At 41.8% G+C, this 20,720-nt stretch overlaps 1 protein-coding gene across 6 annotated transcripts in view; it reads left to right on the top strand.

The window, feature by feature from the left end:
* Positions 1-20,720, top strand: part of RESF1 (retroelement silencing factor 1) — a 55,972-nt gene that overhangs the window by 15,749 nt on the left and 19,503 nt on the right. For 2 of the 6 annotated variants that reach the window (XM_063395622.1, XM_063395623.1), the window contains exon 1: positions 12,961-13,213. The exons of 1 other annotated variant lie outside the window; for it this stretch is intronic. The gene's annotated coding sequence lies outside the window, so the exon portion shown is untranslated. Of the gene's footprint in view, positions 1-12,960; positions 13,214-13,239; positions 13,638-13,663; positions 13,894-15,060; positions 15,159-20,720 lie in introns of those variants that run through there. 3 more of the 6 variants (XM_063395626.1, XM_063395627.1, XM_063395625.1) reach the window with 3 other exon arrangements.

Below are 20,720 nucleotides of genomic sequence, written 5' to 3'. Positions count from 1 at the left end.
ACATGTCCTCAACAGATCCTACACGTGGTCATGTTTCAGGTCCCTTGTGCAATGCTTGAATTACAGGGTTTTGGTTCCCTTTGACATTGGGCTGCAACATGTAACATTTTTGTGCACTAAAGAAATACATTCTGCTAGTATAACTTACTGTTCGCATAACTAATGTCTTAACACAAAGCATTGCTGTCAGTCTGGTGACAATGGCAGCAACATTAATAGTTTAAATAATGTAGTTTTTACAGAAAAAGCCACATTAATTTGGAGTTAGAACAGCTGTATGCAAACTTCCTAGTAGCTGTTCCTGTTCTCTGGTGTTAGTCACCCACCCAGTACCCCTCTGGCCCCAAAAGTCAGCTGTGAAATAGGAGATTTGTTGGTGTCCCTTGTTCTTGGTTGGGAGAAATTTGATGCTGATGGTGGAAACTTCCTCACTCTAGGGTCTGTGCTTGGATTTATTTTTATGTATTTTGTAACACACACCACATCTTCCTCTTTCTTTATTGCTCCACAATTCCTTATTATAACAAAATTCTCTGTCTGTGGTTTAGTTTATATTATGTTAGACAATTGCTCTTTGTTATCTCTTTTTTCTTCCCTTAAAACTGATTTTATCTATCTCTCAAGGACGGTAATATGTTTAAGACCCTGGGGTCTCTGGTATAATTACGTGCCTGGACTTTCAAGCCCTCTGCCATTATCCTGCACTCCTACTCTTCTAGGCAATTCTGGGTCACAGGCACAGAATAATGACCTATTTACACTAACCATAGTTGCATAAAAACATTCTATAACATGATAGTGTACAACTGCACCACATTAACTAATGTAAAAACCAGTTAGATAATACTGTATGTAATCTGATTGTTAGGCAACTGCTGTTACAGCTAAACAAACAAATGCGGAGCCCCTTGCAGGCCAAAACAAGCTCAGACAAAGCAACTGTTGGCAAATCTCTGCCTTGAAGCAGTACAGCTTCCTGCAGTAAACTGCAGCCTGCTGCCCCTGTACCAGCAAAAACAACACAAATTTACTTGGGCTTCAAGGCTATACCTTCAAAATACACTGTCCTGACAGCATTTCCATTTGTGTCTCCACGGGTTTTACATCTATTGAGATACAATGCCCTGGCAGCATGGATCATGTTTTCGCTGATGTAACTTGATGTAATTTAATATATTGTATCTTGATAGTTTTATCTGGGTGTAGAGTTCTAATAGTCTTAGCACACTCAAAAAACACTTAAAAATTCACTTTATTTATTAATGGTAATACAATAACTGCATACAGCACTTTTTTTTTCCCAACTGTTTTTCCTTAATATCTGTCTCATTATGACATATTACTGGTATGAGTTTTGATTCTGTTCAGGTTATGATTCCATGCCCTTAGTAAGGAAGGACCAAAACAAGAATGCACAACCACTGTAAAAGAATATCATGTGGGTAGAAGGCTTTGGAGAATGAATTTATAATTTCAGCACAAGCAAAATGTGTTTGACTGTTGGAAGTTCAGTGTTAGGTGCATTGGATGTGCAGCTGTCAACATTCATGGGGATGAACTCCTGGGCAGATAATCCGAGAATGCAGGCCTGACAATGATTTTAGAGGTCATGAGGTGATAAAAGGATGAGTGGTTTGAGATTCAGATTACTGAGTGCAGGGATTATGGTTCTGGATATTTGCTTTAGCTGAAATGCAGTGGAGAGATGGGAAATAGATTATTTCAAAAAAGATCCCTGTAAAGAGATTGATAAATGGATGAATCAGTCTAGGAACCATTTGTGGATCAGATGTGAAAGCTCATAGAAACAGGATTAGGAAACTGAATGAAAGAATGGTGAATATGTCTGTTAGAGAGACTGCCAGCCTGAGGTGTGTGATATGGTCAGCAAAACCAAATATTGGTGTTCAACAGAAACATGAAGATTAAGAAAACAGGAATCTGGAAACTGGAAACACACCTCACATGTGGAACTCTACAAGTTCCACAGGCCTTTGCTTCAAGGGTTTAGTGACCATGACCAGTCTCCAGGGTCTGAGGATGAAGCAACAGTTGCAAGTGTTGACCTTCAGCCATCCTGACTGCATAAGTGGTGGAGGAAAACTGTTACAGAGTTGGTAAAAAGACAGCAGACAAGAGGGGGAAGAGCTGAAATTATCGGTTATCCCTGATCTCGACAGTTTTAAGAAACTCGGGTTGATTAGCATTGGGGATTTAGTTCTTTGAAACCCTTTTCTGCAATGCAGATGCTGTTCATTATGCACTCAACTTCATTAGAAACTCATTTGAGTGAGATATTTTAACCTGGATAACTGAGTTGCATCAGGAGTGGGCAGAGATGCAAAATAAAATAGGAAAATGAAAGCGCTGAAGTGATGGAAGTGCCCTTTTGAATATGTGTATATGCAGCTTTGTGTTTGAAGTTTTTGACAGAACACAGTTTTCAGGCAAAAGGTGAAGATATGGCTGTGACTAAAACCAGGATGGGTCATCTGTCATATAAAATCAATGAAATGCCATAATGAAAAATGAGCATTTGCACCACAGTTCAAATGGGTAGACTACTAAAAATATTCTGCTGGTTTATATCCATTTGACAGCCACGTTAATCACTGCAAGGGGAGGACTTGGAAATATTGGTGAGGAGTCAAGGACAGGGCTTGGTGTGCATGATCCAGTCTCAGTTCACAAATGCAAACATCCTGCGCCTGCTGACAGCCATCAGTTCACAGTGACCCCAGCTTCTAATTACTGCAACTTTGAATTGTTTGACGTGCAACTGCGTGGGTGTGATAATCTGCTGTCACAAAGGAAGGAGTGTGTAACTGGGGGTGGGAACAACACTGAGCTGAACCTCGAATGCCTTGTCCAGCTGTCTGCTTTTGCCGTGGCCAGTGGGCCAGGGCTGGCAGCTGGGTCGGACACAGCCTCAGGGTATCTCAGCAAGGGCCAGGGGGTGGACCCAAGTAGGGCCAAGGTGTGGATCCAGGTAATAAAAAATGGATCCTGTTTGACAGCATCTTCAGAACAAGCAAAACCCTATTTCCTTAAGGGAAAATAGACTTTTCACCTATTATTAGCAAAGATCACAGAAATAACAAGTGTGGGAGTATATATCTGGAAGTTTCCTTATTCTGAGAATTCATGTGTGCTTTCATTATTCTGAGAATCATTGAAAGTCAATGCAATTGATCAGTAATGTTTTTTGTGTCTCAAGATGCAGGAATCAATACTGTTACTGATGGTGGGTTTTGATTGGAATAAAATTAACTTTGTGTGGACTACAAATCATAGTGACGTAACCAGTTTATTCAGACTTAATCTTGTCAAAAATCTACATAATGTATGGCAATTATAAACGGAATCTAAGTAGGTAGATGAGCTGAAACACAAGAAAAATACATGCCATGGACTGCATGTAAACCCAAGACAGAATGGATATTGAAACATGTTTAGGCCATAGTATCTCCATTTTAAAATGCCACCATTGATAATCACTCCCAGTCCTAGTGCCAAGAAATCCCACCCTTCTTTGGTTTTTACCTCATATTATATCTAATTATCCATTTGTTATAGATGAATAATTGAGGAATAAATATTATGAGTATGTTAGAAGAAGTTTTGTAGATGTGTAATTACGTTATTCTGGTATGTCCTCCCATAGTCCTGTTTCCCCTCCCCCCTGTATTGCTGTTTTGGGATGGCTTTGGTGGTCAGGGCATTTGGGGAGGGATGGCTTGTTACTATGGCAACACCTGACCTCCAATCAAATTGCAAGAAATTACCTCCACCAATGGAAGGCAAAGAAGGCGTTGACTGACAAGAATTTGGGAGGGTCTAACTATAAAAGGCAAAGCATCCACTTTGGAGATGAGCATGTGCCTGCTGGTCACAGAGATTCTGAGCACTGCTCTTTCTCCTTGTTCAGTTTCTTGATGTATTTTGTTAAGGTTTAATAAAACTTTGAAATTTTAAAAGTGGTCATCATTTCTCACACATTTGCTCTTTTTGCTGTCACTGCACACACCTGTTTGTCTCTGCCCAGATTCTTCCTGAAAAAAACAACACTTCCCATAGTTATTCTTTCTAATTTGCTTTAATTCTGCTACTGCTGATGTTCCTTCTTAACCTGCTGTTTCCAATACTGTTACCTTGGCAAGTTGGCCCAATGCAGTGTAATGCATATCATTGCTTGACTGCATCAGCCTTCAAGTAGAGCATCCTGACACCACCTTCCAATAATTAATTCATGGTGGTTATGTGTCACGGACTCCCTCACTTCTTTAGAGTGCCCTCCTGTCCACAGTTCAGCCATGGCACACACCAGGGCTTGGTACACCCAATTCCTGCAGAGTAGAAGGTGTAGGTTTCCACAAATCAAGCACACAAAAGGACAAAAATTTATCTCTTTTACAAAGTAAAAGTCACATGAACCCATCTAATGTATAGTCTCTGTGTACCTAATGCATATTTATTAGGGGATGTGATCTTATATGGGAAAAACGAAGTTCACTTTCCTGGTAAAATTGAAAAAGATTTAATAAAAAGACAATAGGAGACAGAAATCAAAGGCTTAATACAGTCAAACCGGTGTCTTGGCATTCAGCCAAGAGCACCCCTACTATCTTGGAGAAATTCTTTAAATACCCTTTCTATTACATCAGCCTGTTGCAGATTCATCTTTTTCCAAGAATAGTTTAGCATGGTCACTCCTTGGGTCCACACCCTTTTAGAGCATGCGTGTTTCTTGCTTTTGGTTTTATTATCACCTCTAGTTTGGGCTGTGGTCCACACTTTCTTCAGATGGCAGGTGCTGATAATTTGGTATATCAATAGCAGGGTCCTCATCACATGTTCATTGGATGTTATCCCAACCAAACAGACAGTTCAATTACAAGCATAACAATGTATCAGCTATCAGCTATCAATATATATATCAGCTATGCCACTACCATGTCTAAGCAAAAAACATAAAATCTATCCTTATGGCAGAGGTATTTTAACATTATACATATAACATTCATTTTAATATTTGTGAAAAGCCAATAATATAATATGTATTTACAACATTACAAAATGCTTGAGTGATTTGGGTGAATCTTAGTTAAAAAAACCAAAGTTCTTCATTAAGCAACTTCTATTGCAAAAGTTATCTGATGACACCAGTTATGTTTACAAAAGGTGCGAAAATTCAGTGTGGGGGGCAGATAATTTGACTCATAGAGTGCTGGTCACACCTCATTGTAGGCAGTTCCTGTTTGCACAGGATACTGAGCAAGTATACATACTTTACCAAGGAGAGGCCATGCCTGACAGTGGAGGAAGGGGCAGGGGTGCCACACCAACAGCACAAGGCTGGAAGGCATGCTCTGACAGCTTGGAATCTGGAGAATGCAAAGGCCAACTGTCCCCAAAAGATTAGGCACTTGCTGGCAATGAAACCATAAAGCCTTGGGCAACAAGGAAACCCATACACAATGAGCATCCCCAGTGCATCTGCTGCAACAGACTCCTGAGATCTCTGCTGTGATGGGAAGTTATGAAGTGCCTGTGAGGGTGTGGGTATATGTGCAAGGGTAATTAGAAATGTAGCATGATATTGAGTTTGTTTTAATTCAGAAACAAGTTTTAATTCCTCATTTGCAGGGGCTCTTGAAACCCATTTGGCATGTTGAGGAGGATATTCAACTCTGCAGCAACTGATTTTCAGATCACAGGATCATAGTATAGTTTCAAGTTGGAAAGGACTCATAAGGATCATCAAGTCCAACTCTCTGCTCTTCACAGTAAAACCTGACCATATGACAGAGAGAGTTGTTCAGATGCTCCTTGAATTCAGACAGACTTGCAGCTACAAACAATTCCTTGGGAAGCTTGTTCATTGACTGGCCATCCTCTCTGAAGAATCTTTTCCTAACATCCATTCTGGACCTCCCCTCACACAGCTTCATTTCATTTCCTATTACTGGTCACCAGAGAGAGGAGATCAGCACCTCCTCCTCCACTGCTCCCTTTTGTGGTACATTCCTCTCCTCCTCAGGCTACTCTACAATCTCAGGAATTCTCTTTAGGACTAAGCCTTGAGGAATGACTTAGGGAATGAAGCTTCCCTCAGTCTGATCAGAAACTCATGTATGACAAAGGTGGGAAGGCACTGTCCTTTGCAGAAGCTTTTGTTGCCTAACAAAGGACGAGAGATATCAGCCATGCCCTGAGGACCTTGGAACATTACTTGCCTGAATCATCCTAGAGTGACAGATGACTGAAGCCAATCATTTTGCAACCCCAGAAGCAGTAGTCTAAAGTGAGTCCCTCAGAGCTCTCCTGGATGTCAGCAGGCTGCATGTCCCAGTCTCTCAGTCCGAGTGGGACACCCCTCAGAGCCTGCCAGCTCTTACACTCTGATACTTGGGAGGACCATCACTGAAAGCTGACAAGGGGTCTGGGTTGGTAAACCACTCTTCAAGCTTCAGCAAAGGCATTCCACATGAGTATTTCACTGACCTCGGTGTGGGGGGAGTTTTTAATAGGTACCTTTGTACATGTTGCCTTCTGTGTGTACGAGCGTCTGAATCGCAAGTACAGTATGAATACTTCCAATTTAGATTCATAGTTACTTTGTTTATAATAAATTCTATTGAATAATTTTGTAAGTGTTAAAATAATGATTAAGTGCTTCTAAACCCTTTAGATGTAAAACCCTTGAGCAAGCCTGAGGCTAACTTTGGCAAGGGGATCCAATCTGAATATTGTGACCCAATGGGAGTGTCTCCCTTACCCTTTAGCACTCTCCTCCTTTTGTAACCCAGAGTCTGTGAAAATTATTTTAAATATGTTCTGATCCAGCTTTTCTTTATGTACTTTATTCAGTTATAAACTACCCAAAACCTGGGAGAGTATGACCAAGTAAAATTTAATTATAATTCATTAAAATTACAGAGCAAAGGGGGGGGAAACAGCATTTGATGGGACTCCTCCTGCCCACCAGAGGCTCCGCTCACAAAATGGCGTCTCTGCCTCAGCTTCATTAATATTCATAAGCAGTCCTTATGTCCTTCTGGCCCCGCCCACAGCCCATTGCTTTGCTCATGTGTCTGCTTGGCTCCTCCCAAGGCCTGTCAATCAACCTTTCCATGCCTTTCATTGGTGGAGCCCTTCTCACATCCTGATTGGTGGTGCCATGTTACCCTGCCGGCCTCCCAGCAACAAGTGTCCCTCAGTCTCTGCCGCCTCCTGCATGGAGCAAGTACATACCCTCTCCACGTGTTTTACAGCCCTGTCAGCATGAGCTGCCAGGCAGTAACCACAAAAGGGGAGGGGGGGATGGAAGGGAGAACAGAACAGGCTTCAAAACTATACTGGAACAACAAAAGCACACATCAAAAGAACTGCAACCTCCAACAGAACGTCTCCCCACCACACTCAGCAACTCCTCCTCATTTGCATGAGCCAATCACCACGCCTTATTCATAACAATTCTATTTGCCACTGAACTGTGTTAAACCACGATTTCACAAATATATATTAAAACCTCCTTTACTAATAACTTTGATGGTGAGTCTTTAAGCAGCCAAAATACTCATTCATGACATGCCCCTCAAGGAAGTTGTAGGCTGCAATGGGGAAATCCCTCAGTCTTTTCCAAGCTGACAAAATCAAGTGGCCTCTGCCACTCTTTGTAAAAGTTATAGTTGAGGCCATTCACCATCTTGGTCACTCTCCTCTGGTCACTGTTTAGTAATTTGATTTCATTCTTATATTGAGGTGCCTAAAACTCACACACAATTCTCCGTACAGAGGCGAGGTGGCACCAGTACAGGGTAGAGCAAGTCAGTCCCTGCCCTCAAACAGCTCAAGGTGCTGTTATGAATATTAAAAAAAAATCCAATCCAAGAAACAAACAAAATTAATATAGCTGTAATTTTAATCAAATAGTTGATCAGGTAAGTTTAATTGCATTTATCAAGTAAAAGGATGCATTCAAGTAAAATGTATTCCATTCTTTATAAAAGTAATTTAGCAATGAATAGGTCCAGACAATAAAGCAAAAGCAAAGTCAGCTGGGGTATGGCGCAGGATTTGATATCCTGCCGCTCATACGATCAAAAGCTATTCCACCTATACCTTTATACCATAGCCAACACTCCATCTCCCCCCTTCTTCTATTGTCTCCTCCCACTTTCGATTCTTGAAATCTGCATCACCTTCCCCATTGCACATACTCCAGTTGTTGTTTGAGGGTCGTGAGACTCTCGGGTGGTCTTTTGATGAAGGCTTCACTCTTCTTCCTCATGTCCTTTGCTTAACTTCACAAGTTACACATGTGTGTCAAGTTAGTGTTATATAACTAAACAATAAGTTCCAATAGATAAGGCAATAAATCTTAAAAATATCTGGATTTGTCTCAATTTTCCTGAACTCATCCCAAAATTCTTTTAGTTTCAAGGACAAGCTTCTACTCCCTTGGACCAGGAGTTCCTATCTAGCTACATGCTGCTACCTAATTTGTCATGATATTTTGCCAAAGAAGGGGGCGAGGGCCCTTCTAACACTATACTTTTATTACTGGAGTTAGTTTTACTAACTCTCCTGATATTATGTATAAAATTACAATTTAGCATGAAACATACCTATTTATGACATAGGCAAGATTCTCTTTCTGAGAATGCTTCCTCCAACATTTTGAGGGGCTTTTGTTGCTTGCAGGTGCTGTCTGTCCATAATATGGATAATCTTCGTTTGACCAGTGATATGTGTATGAGTAGTTGCTTCCTTTTATTATGAATGAAGTTAGACAACTAGGTCTATTGAGTTAGCAGCAATTTAATTGAATAACAATTTGGTATAAATGAATACAATTTAGGGAATACATTCAAGTATATATAACATTTGGCAGTAACTAATTATGATTAAGGTTTGGACAAAGCATAAGCAAAACCAACCAGGGTAAGGGGCTTCTCTACCTCATGAACAAAACAAAGCAATCCAAACTAAATTTATATACTGTATGCTAATACATATTCATTAATATTTTCCATAAATCTCTTCCTATTTTTGATTCTTGAAATCTACGTCACTACACTGCATAGCACATGCTTCACTTGTTGCTAGGGGGTCTTCTGTCTTCTTTTGGTGGTCTTTGGGATGAAGGCTCGCAGTCTTCTTTGTGGTCCTCTGGATAACCTTACAGGCTGCATGTGCATACTAAGCATTGTGTTATGTAAGTAAGCATTATATTCCAAAAATAAGCCTTATATTTCATAGATAAAACCACAACTTAGATTCCTTACCTGGAATCATCCCAACTTTGTCCATCCCAAGGCCGATTCTGTTTTGGGATTTTGCTTATCACAAAACTACATCCTGTATTTTATTTTTCACATGTAACATCTGCAAAGGGACCCACCTGCTTTGTGAACACTAATCACATATACTTTTCCTTTATTACTTTATAACAAATATTTTCTAAAATATTGATATAGTTACAATTTAGTTAACATGAATCATATCCATTTATCACAATTTCACACAGCTTGCCAGGGCAGAAATTTTTGTCTGAATGCATTAACCAGGATGTGGTAACCAGATGTGGCCTCTACCAGGCTTAGAATGGGAGCCTTCCAGCTGCAAATTCCTTCTTTCTGTGTTTCTTATTGCAAGTCCTTCTTTAGCCTTAACAGTGTTTCAGATAGGCAACTGTGCTCTTTAACTCCTTACAGTCCCCAACTTGCACATTTAACCAGGATTGCCCTATCCCTAGTGATGAATCCAGCATTTGCTCTTGATATATTCATACAGTTGGATGATTGCCAAAGCTCTTCACTCAGTCTAGATCTCTCTGTAGGACCTCTCTAGAAGTGAGTTGTGGGATTCTGAGGGTGTTTGGTGGTCTCAATCTTTTGGTCTCAAGTTCATGCCTGCTGCTTGACCTTATCTCGGTGCTTGCACCATATTTTGGTCTGTAGTCTCCATGGATCAGAACAGGGAAGTGGGCCCCAGAAAGGTGCTGCTCTTCTTACATACAGACCCCCTCTCCTGCCACATCCTGTTCTAATTTGCCCACTTGCACTATAGTGGTTACTGCATTTTGGGAAACAGCAGAACATTAACTCCTTGGTGCCCTGGCTTCTACACAGGCTTAACCAGGAACGGGACATAACAATTCCTTGCTAGTCCAAAGAAAGGAACTGTATTTCAAAGAAGCAGATAACAGAATGTAAAAGCAGACACACAAGATGCTAAATGTAGCTGGAACCTGTGAATAAACAGATAATGAGGGATATAGTGGCTTTTGGGGCAAAGCCATGTAACAAGAAGCAATAGCACATGCCCCAAGAGAAGTTCAAGACATGGTCATCTGTGACACTGTGGGCACTTGGTGAGCAGGACCACCAGAATCCCCTTCAGATAACCCTCATAAGATCATTAGAGAACTTCCAGGAACAGGCAGACACATGGAAATTAGTTCTAGGAAAACTGATACTTATGTCTTAGCCAGGAAGTACACTGTAATCCACATGTATGAGCATGTTGTAAAGTGTCATGACACACCCAATTAGAGGAAATATTCTCCAGGTGACCAGAAATGCAACAAAGAATGCCTGCTTTCTAATACTCCAAAATTGTGATAGAAAATTTCAAAAAGAAAAAAGAAAAAAAAAGGATCAGGCTTTTATATTATAAAGTTTTTGACTGCCAGTCATATGTTTCTAGGCCAGCTGTATCAATCCAGCAACTTTAGATACCTTATCTGTAGTATCACTTGTTGGTTGCATTATAAGGAAATTTGTCCGCTGCATCCTCACCTGTGCCAGTTTCTGCCAGAAAACATTGTTCTTCACATCCCCAGAATGTTTGACTTCAGCATTGTCTAGATGTCACCAAAATGCAGGAATAAAACCCCTTAACATCAATGTAGTTTTAAGAAGCAGACATTACTTTATGATGGTGCAGGATGCCCGGGAATAACTCCTATGCATTTTTATTAATCTCCAGTAGTATGACCAAATGGAATGAAAGAAACTTATTCAACATCAATTTTATGTTGGTAGGAAAAATATATGCTAATATTTTCACAAATAACTTGATGGGTGGGGGTCTTCACTAATGGTAGGAGAAATAGGGTGTTGCTGTCTTCAGGAATGACTGAAAGAACCAGTCAAGTTCTGGAAGGATGGCTGTGAGGGCCTTTAGGGGAAATAGGTTTTTTTTATGTCTCTATGAACTTCAAGCCAAGCAAGTTAGAGAACCCAGAGAGTTAGACCCAGACAGTTTGATTTTCTGAGCTTTAGAATGGTAGGAGAAAGGCATCCTCACAAAGTCTATTGCAGAACTCAGAACTTCTGAACTTTAGAAATTGGGGGAAATGACCATGCATGTTCAAGAGGGAATACGTGGTAGGCAAGGTTTGGGAAGTCTGTGCTAATACCTCAGCCAGTGGGGAAAGGAACGCAGCAACAGGCAGTCAGGAGTTTAGGGTCAAAGGAGGCTGCCCCCTCCGCAACCTTGAGAGACTCCGCAGGGCTGTGGCCCAGTGCGCTCTTCCCCTTTATTGGAATAAATTTGCAGGACTCCTCTGTCTCCTTTACAGACACTGGCTTTTCACAGTGTACTTTTCTGCACACTCTGAATAAGCAGACACTTCTTTATTTTGGTACCAGGAACACAGAGAATTACTCCTCCAAGCACGTTCTGCTTAGTAAACAAAATCCAACCATTTGATATACCTTTTCTTCTGAGTCATCGTTACATAAATTCTTTTACATTTTACACATAATATACCTGGTCATTCATTCAGCCTTAACCATGTTATAAATGCCAATCCACTTTGCCATTTAAGATATAATTTTATTTATTAAAATAAAATTACAGCATTTCGGTAAAACCAACAGGCAGAGATAACGATCGTCAGAGGGTGAACGGAAAGCAGCCTCTATTGCACTGCAATCCCCCAGAATTCACGAATTGGCCCCTTCTGGAGTTCGGGTTTATACAGTTTATTTAGCTCGTGGCAGAGGATTTCCCCACAGTTCTTTGTTTTCTTGGGGTGGTTACTGGAATGCATCTCGGTCCTTGGTCTACTGAATGGGTCTACTCTTGGAGGGAGAAGTGTTAATTTCTTTCCTCCTGTGTGTGAATGGAAAACGAAATTCTGAATGAAGGGCGTCCTCCTCAGATAATATCTGTTTGATGGCCGGGCGTTGGCAGGAGCACTGATTCCTTACTTATCTTGATGTGTCTTCTATTCTGATGCCAATGTCAAAGTCCCCAATTCCTGGCACTGCATTGTCCTCCTTTGAATGGCGGTTCCTGGGTGTTGCCTGTCTTGAAATTAGTCAGTTTGGCGCCTGACCTCAGCCAGTGTTCATTTTATAGAACATGTTTACAGTTTACATGTACAAAAAAAAAAAAAAAAAAAAAAAAAAAAAAAAAAAAAAAAAAAAAAAAAAAATTAATATACCATATTTATTACAGCCATAACTTTTGCTAGTTAAATAACTTCATCAATATTCCTACCCTAGGGCAATTTGGCATCTCTACTGAGCTCCTCTGATTGGAATCCTTGATATTCCAGACAAGGTGGGAAGGGTAGGAGGTTTCCAAGCAGTGTAACCGGTCTGCATGATGGTCTCCAGTTTCTTGAACAAAACGGAAGACATCCAGTAGCTTTTGGGTGATGTTTCTGCTGCATATTTTAAACACAGCACTTCTGATATTCCTATACCTTATACTTCACAATTTTCTACTTGCAGTCATAACCACCTCTTTTATATTATTAAATCGATTATTTTATCAGAATAGTTATAACATTTCTTCTAACTTAAGTCTCAGTTGGTCCTCAGCTCGTGGGGGAATGTGAAAGGACTACTCTATTATGCTTAAAAAAATGTGACGCGCTTGAAGCAGGGAGCTGTGGGATTTCTCTGGAGAGCTGAGAAGGCAGGAAGAGGGGCAGGGAGGAGGGGCTCAGCCTGGAGGGATCCGAGCACCGGGAGCCTCAGTCCCCCGCCGCTGTCCGCGGGTGAACCCCCCCGCACCGCGCCCGCCTTCCCGGGCGGTGCCGGCTCCGCACAGCCGCGCTGGGCGGGCAGGACGCGCCGGCCCCGCCTCGGCCCCGCCCCGGAGCTCCCGCCCCGCTGCCCGGAGTCAGGGTCTCCTTCCGCTCCCGGCGGGGTCGGCAGTCGCGGCCCGGAGGAGTCGCAGACTGGATTCGGTGAGGACGCGTGCGGCGGCGGGGAGAAGGAAGGAAGGAAGGGAGCGGGGCGGGGGCCGGCTGGGGCCGTGCCGTCCTGTCCTCCCTTCACCCCCGCCCGCGGGGCCGGCGTTCGGCGGCTGCCAGGAGCCGCTCCCCGGGAGCTGCAGCCCCTGCGGAGGGCTCCGGGCGGGCGGAGCCCTGTGGGCGGCCGGGCCGGGGCGCGGGGAGGCCGCGCGGCCGCAGCAGCGGGGCCGCAGCGCCGGGAGCCGCGGGTGGGGCGGGGGGCCCGGGCGGAGCGCGGGAGCCGGCAGCGAGTCCGCTGCTCGTCTCGCAGAACTAATTGACATCAATTAGTAAGTGTCATGCGAGTGCGTGAACAAGGACGATGCGGTGCGCAGGCTCGGGAAACATCCCCCGCCCCGATCACCTTAAGGACGCAGAGGTTTGTTTTGCTGTATTTCTCCGTAGGGTATGACAGTGCAGGGAGATGCGGCTGAAAGATACTAAAAAAAAAACAAACAAAAAAACCCCGAGGAAATGCCCCTCCCGCCCCAAAACAAAACTGACAAGAGAAAGTAATCGCTGTCAGGGCTGAAGACCGGGTGTTTCGAGTGTCCTGTGTTTGAATTCTGCGGTGAAAGACCAGCGTTAGTGATTTTTTTACTTCAGCCTCTCAGATAGGCATCACAATGTGTGTGGTAAGAAGCCAGTGCTTTGCTTTGTGTAAGAGGGACACCTGCAGTTGTGAATCGTGGTTGAACCGATGAAACTGTTTATACTATTAAAGAAAAAATAACCAACCCAGATTTAAAGGGGTATAGGCTCGCTTTTTCTGCTTTGGGTTGTCTGAGTAGCGTAGCTGATAGAATTAACTTATTCCATCTGCAAAGGCAGATGCAAATGTGAGAAAAAAATGCAAGTACCCCATCATCGCAGTAGCAGCTTTCTTCCTGTGCTTTGTATGTCCGTGGCATTAATGAAAATGGAGGCATCAGGTAGAACAGGAGTAGATTTTCCACTGGAGCACAGGACTCTTTCAGAAGCCCATAGGAATGCTGGCAGTTGTTTTCCTAGAAGTTATTGGGAGGCTGACTCAACTCTTTCTAGGAGCTCCGTGGTAACTTAGGCCATTTCCCTGCTCTTAACTAGCCTCCTGGGAGGACTTAAAAATAGAATAAAACAAACCTAGCTCGTCCTGGTTTCTGGTAAATATTTTCTCCTGAGAAAATATTCATCTGAGAATGATGGGAGTAAAACTTGTTACAAACATCAAAAACTCCTAACTGGGCTCTTATCACCTTGTTCCCTTGAACTAGCCAACTGATGTCCCAAAACATTCAGATAGGTATTTGTGGCAGAGAAAACAGACAGAGAAAACAGTGATAATGATTGCTTTTATATTACTGCCTGCAAAATTAAATAATTTACTCTTGATACCTGTGCCAGTATAAAAGTTCCCCTGAGTCTCAAGGTGCAAAGTCTTGGAAAACTTATTACGGTGGTTCCCAAGATGTTAACCAGGAACCATTAGTTCAATGTTTGTGTGGCTCACTGCAGTGAGTTCCAGAATCCAGCCCTCTTTGTAGTTTAACCTTAAACAGTATTTTTTTCCCCTAGGAAATAGTATATTGTCTGATGTTCTGGCAGAAGATAAAAAAAATTACAGTATGCTTTATATCAAGTCTGTTATGGGGTGTTTTGGTTTCCTTCTAAATAAAAGCTAAAACTTTCTCCAGTTCATTGGTCTGCCAGATTTTTAGAAGTTTTATTGTTGTTATTATGGTTCTGATTTCTGCTTAAAACACAGATGCTTTTTTGCTTTCCCCCTTCCTGCTACTCTTTAAAGAAATAGTTGTAAATCAGTAAATTACTCTGATTTGCAGGAGGCTGCCCTCAAACATGGGCTCCTTAGAAGCCACCAAATTGCTGACTTGGATTGTTTTCTGCAGGCTGTGATGTTTGGGTAGGAGAATACTTTTATATCTTCTAAAATTTACAACAGATCAGCCTTTCCCAACTGTTTTATTTGCCTTTTTTTGTTCGTTTTCATTTGCTGCAGCCATGAGTGACATATCAGTGGATATGAGACTTATCAGAGATGTGAGACTCCGTGATAGCATTTGTGATCTTACTTGTAATAATTAACCTGTTAGTTTGATGTTGAGCCTTTCTTCTTTGTGTTGAAGACTAACAATTGTCAGAGGGAGTGCAATATTCCCCACTCCATAATTTAAAAGGCATGGATGAAGACAGCTAAAGGAGTAAAAGAGGGAGCAGAAAGGCAAGGAAGTGTAATTCAATTCTCTTAATTTCTAGAGGAGCTCCTGCTTTGCTAAGTATAGCTATGAGAGCTTGTGAAAAACCCTAGAGCCTGCTGGTGATTTAAAAGGAAAGGAAAAAGAAAAGCAAGGAAAAATGGTGAAAACATCCATTATGGTTTTTAGCATTAGATGATAATCTTTGCCTTTTTAAACTGCTAATGGGCACTGATGAAAGGAGACTGGTGCTTCACAGGAAACTGGAATTCAAAATCTGCCAGGGGATCTTTTGGTATATTCCTGGTGATCAGGACATAGGAGACTCTGGTGATATTGTTGGTACAGGTGATCTTGAAGGTAGCGCTTTGCCTTCATGCTTGATATAAATGGTCTCCATAAAGTGTAGATATGCCAAAGAGCTCTTCTAATATGTGCTTGTGAAAGGTTTCAGTGACCAAAATTCAATTAACTTCTTAATTTGCACTTCAGTAAGTATCCTGTACATAGATTATGAACTTTTCTCCAATGAGTGGTCATTAGGTGTTGGATGACTAGAGAACAATAATTCTGAAAGTGGATGTCTACAACTACTGGGGATGTAAGACAATTCTTTAAATGTGCATTGAAACTTGAAAGGAATTTGGAAATTCCTCAAAGGCTGAAGCATGTTCATGGTTTCTCTGTATTTCACTTACTTCTGTGAAGTGTTTGAGGTACTGAGGCCTGAACAACAGGCCCTGAGCCAAAGTCTTGCTGTGAACCTTCCAACCAAATGTGTAATATTTGTATCCACTTGTTAATGAAAGATGCATGATTGTTAGTGAAACATGTAGTGTGATAAGAATATATTTCTTCCTGTGTTGAGAGGCCAGTCAAGGCCATGAAATCAGATACCTGGCCTTGTTTGGAGGAACATGGTCAAAGCCAAATCCCTTGGTTCCTCCTTGAGCCCCGGGCAGGCTTTGGTGGAAACCAAGAGAAGAATGAAAGCAGATGTTCCTGCACTAGAAGGTGTGGAAGCTTGTCTATTCAAGAACATAAAAGCTGGACCCTCTCATAGTGAAGAGAGACCTCAGCTGTGGGTGAATGTACCTGAAGAATTTCCCAGTTACCTGGAGGGATTCTCTAGTCCTTTGCTGTGGCTGGAGCTCCCCAGCTGAAGTGCAGATCTGGATGATAATAAAATATTAGGTGATGTACCTTTCTTAATTACTATAGGCTATCTTCCTTAATAGCGATTAGGTGCATTGCTTAACTTACCTTTCTGTAATTCTTCACTGTTTTAAAATATAGTAAATTACACTTATTCCTTCAAGTTGGTGTTTGTGTCTTTTGTGCTGACCATATCCACTGGCAGAACAGTGTGATGGTAAATAGAAATTTGCAGTTGAAGTGTAAGTGTGTAGGTATTTTCTAAAAAATGTCATTCCACCCAAGAAAAGGGAGCTTTGGACTCCGCTTCATCTTTACCTGACCTTCTTCCATCATAGTAATACTTACTACCAGAGACGCATGAGCTATAGATAATAATTACAGCTATGTGTTTCAGTTATGTACATGAACTTTTCTGCAGAGACAAGGATATTTCTGTATGATGGAGTCTGATGCTACCATTAGAAAAGCTTCCATCTGTAGGATTCTGAATGGATTATGTGGTGATGTCAATTTGTCTGATGAATCCAGTCCCTGTTATTAATGCCTTTTCCCTGCAAATCTTTTCTGTTGAAAATTGTTTTCTCAGGCTTACAGCTATTCCTCAAAAGTGAACATATTTTTCTTTTCTCTGAGGAGTGTAAGCAATAAATGCTTGGCTGATAGGAGCAAGCAGTCAAATACAATCTTGAAGATTTCATTTTGTTCTGAACAAGGACATCGCTTTTGCTAGTGTTGGTGTGTTGTTTGGTACTAGAACAGAGAATGGAGAACTAGAATTTTTAAATTCTAGTGAAGCATGGTTCCTCCAAGTGCCTGGTGTCCATCCTTCATTGCAGAAGAATCACTTCTACCTTTCAGAATAACCACTTGAAACTCAGTTTAGATGCTGCTTGTGACAAATTCTGATTTTTCTGTATCTAGTGCTTCTGGTTGTTGATATATGGAATGATGTTTATCTGCATTAGCTCATTCATGGTGAGAAGAATGACTTCTTTATTCTTGACTCCTTGACCATGACCACAGTTCCCATGACACTTGTGACATTGTTGCTGCATGCAGTTATTTGCTTTAGGACAGTGGATTGGGATCATTGCCAGATGCCATGTAATGCCTTTTTCTTTAATTTTGATTTTCGTACTATCCCCTGAATACGTCTTAGAATGGAATTACATAATTGTAATTTCTCAACTGCAGAATTTCTGGGTTCCCATCAAGATTTAAGGCACTTTCAGAGATTGACGCTTGTTTCGTTGTTTTTCTACATTTGTTTTGCTGGTGGGCAGGGTCAGAAAAGACACAGACACCAACTTATGAATAAGTGTAATTTATTATAATACAAAACTTCAAAAAATTACAAAAGGATAAGCTAGGACAAGGATCAGCTGGGGGAAGCCACTGTCACGGCAAAGGACTGGAGAACCACTCCTGGTAACTGGGAAATCCTGCAGGTGTTTCCACCCACAGGAAACAAGGCTTCCGACTTAGCTGTGAGAGAATCCAGTTTTTATTCTGTTGAATAAACAAGCTACCATAACTTCTAGTGAGGGAACATCTGGTTTCTTTCCCCTACTGGGTTTCTTCCAAAGCCTGGCCAGGGGTCAAGGAGGATCCAAGGAGGTTCTCTTTGATCCTATACTCCAACCAAGGCTAGATTTGGCTTGCCTGGGTTCTAAATACTGAAACCATGTTTTGCCAATGAGCAGAGAAATACAACACTTGGTTGGAAGGTTTATCTAGAGGTCACCTTTGGCCCAAGGTCTGTTGTTCAGGCCTTAGTACTTCAACATTTCGCTGTTGTCACCATGAAGTGTGATAAGTAGAAATCTGCAGCTGTAGTCTTGCATCAAACATCCTTATTGAAACTGAATTTCAAAATTTTTTGACATGTAATTGGCAACCTGTGAGCATAGCAGGATGTTCTTCCTGTATAAATGGAGGCGAAACAGCTAGAACTTCATCCTACATGCAAAAATCCAGTGATGGAGGGAGGGTGGTCATGTTGGTTTTGGTGTTGAAGAATGCTGAGATCAGCCTGACTGAAACACCTCAAAATTAAACAATATGAGGATGTGAAGAAACTGGTGTTTCCTGATGGGAACTGGCACTAGCACGGATGTGGGAGACAGATGTTTCCTGATAAGAGGAATGAATGAGTGGTAGTACTAATCAAGTGTTTTAAATTAATTGTGTTCTGCTGTGCTAGCCTAGCAATGTAGGGTTGACAGTCAGTCATGTTATCCTATAAAAGCCCAAGCTCTCTTTTTCATGGTAGGGATTTCTAGCACACCCCTTCTAGGAGTGTGTGGAAATTCTTCCTTCAAGTGGGGTTGCCTCTCATAGTAACTCCATGGGGCTCAGTGAAAGAGGTTTGCCCATGGTTGTGATATGGGTGACCAAAACCAGTCTCTTTTTGATTAAGCTAGTCTTGAGAATACCAATTTAATAAATAGTGCACTATAACAGCGGTTATAGCCATTTGTACTGACAAAGATCATGGAGCAGATCCTCTTGAATGACATCACATGGCACCTGTAGGACAATCAGGGAATCAGGCTGAGCTAGCATGAGCTTGTGAAAGGCAAGGTCCTTCTCTACCAAGCTTGGTTTGAGACAATTTAAGGGGAACACTCTAAAATGAGTTACCTCCTCTTAGTTTTAACCAATCCCTTTCCACCAAAGTAGAGGAGATATAAGTGGAAAAATAACAGTTTACTAAAAAAACCCAAAATAGCAACAGACAAAAAATAACACTAAGAGCACCAAGTTTTGAGAAAATTGCTGAAGTCTCCCAGACTCCAGGGGAACAAAGAGAAACTCAAAATGGCAGAGTAATCACTTCCCCAGGATGGCACCTGCCATGGGGGCGACAAAGGGAAAATGGTGGCAGGTGCCCTCCTCTCCCTTTATCTCTCTGGTGGTGGCAACTCCGGTGGCTGGTACTCGGTCATGGGCAAGAAGTCATGGAGGGACTTTTCCTTCTTCTTGGCAGAAGACAGCAAGGCAAAACCTCTGGGCTGGTGTGACTTGGTGCCTTCTTGTCTCAGCAGGGCACTGCTGGTGGGCTGCGATCATCATGCTGTTACAGATAAAGAGTTTATCCTGCCTGTGCCCAGATCTCTGATGTTAAACAGTAACTTAATTGAGGTGGCCAACACCCCAAAATTCACTCTTGTTCTGCAAGTTCTTAATAATGGCTGATTAGGTCTATTACAAAATGAATGATTTATTGAATAGACCAAGGAAAGCAGACATAAGACTAATAGACTTATTACCACACAGGATTAACAAAAGACACTACTAAGTAAATACAGAATATACTGTGACTGAGGTTCCTATATTAGTGCTAGTAAAGAAATAATATAGATTAGGATTCAATGTATCTTACCAATTGCTGATGGCGCATACATCAAATCTTTCCTCTCCCTTTACGTAAAAGTATCTACAAAGATGTGTCCAAGCTTTGTAGAAGCTGCTCTGCACGTTTCCAGGGAGTGTGTAAGAGGCTTCTATCTCCGTAATAATTTGTGTGGCTTTTATAGTCGTCAAGAGCAGTGTCTTTTGGTCAATGATACTTATTTTTTTTATCTCTTCCCACATCTGCTCTCCGGGCCAAGATGTTGATTCTTAGTTGGGGTCTCAGCCCTTCTGGCACCAGAGATAACCCCCTGCCAGGCCTTTGACCTTGCCTGGGTTCTCTCTTCCATATGCACCAGCCATCTGTGGTAGAGAGGGATGTCCTGCCACACACACGGAGCCAGAGCTGGCCTGCTCTGCTTCTGTGGGTGCAGCACTGTGGCTGCAGACAAGTGTTGCAAAATTCACTCTGAAATAGTTTTTGATTGGGAAATGCAGTTTCTCGATTTGCTACTGTTGTCAGTAGAGCCAAAAGGCATGCCACAGGCAAGAGAAAGCTCTGCCAGAGCGCCTCAACTTTTAAAGGACTTTGAGAGTGAGGTGTGTTCACTTCATCTCACTCACTTCAACCCACTAACAAACTGAGAAATATTGTTTATTCAGTGTTGGGTAATGGTGAATAAAATGACATTAAGAGTCCTGGTGTTTGGAGGAGACAATGCTAAAATCAAAAGGGAAGGCTGGGAAGAAGAGCCTGA

This window comes from Prinia subflava, chromosome 4, assembly GCF_021018805.1.
Source record: "Prinia subflava isolate CZ2003 ecotype Zambia chromosome 4, Cam_Psub_1.2, whole genome shotgun sequence".
In the NCBI taxonomy this organism is placed as follows: domain Eukaryota; kingdom Metazoa; phylum Chordata; class Aves; order Passeriformes; family Cisticolidae; genus Prinia; species Prinia subflava.
This window is presented reverse-complemented; position numbering and strand designations above follow the sequence as displayed.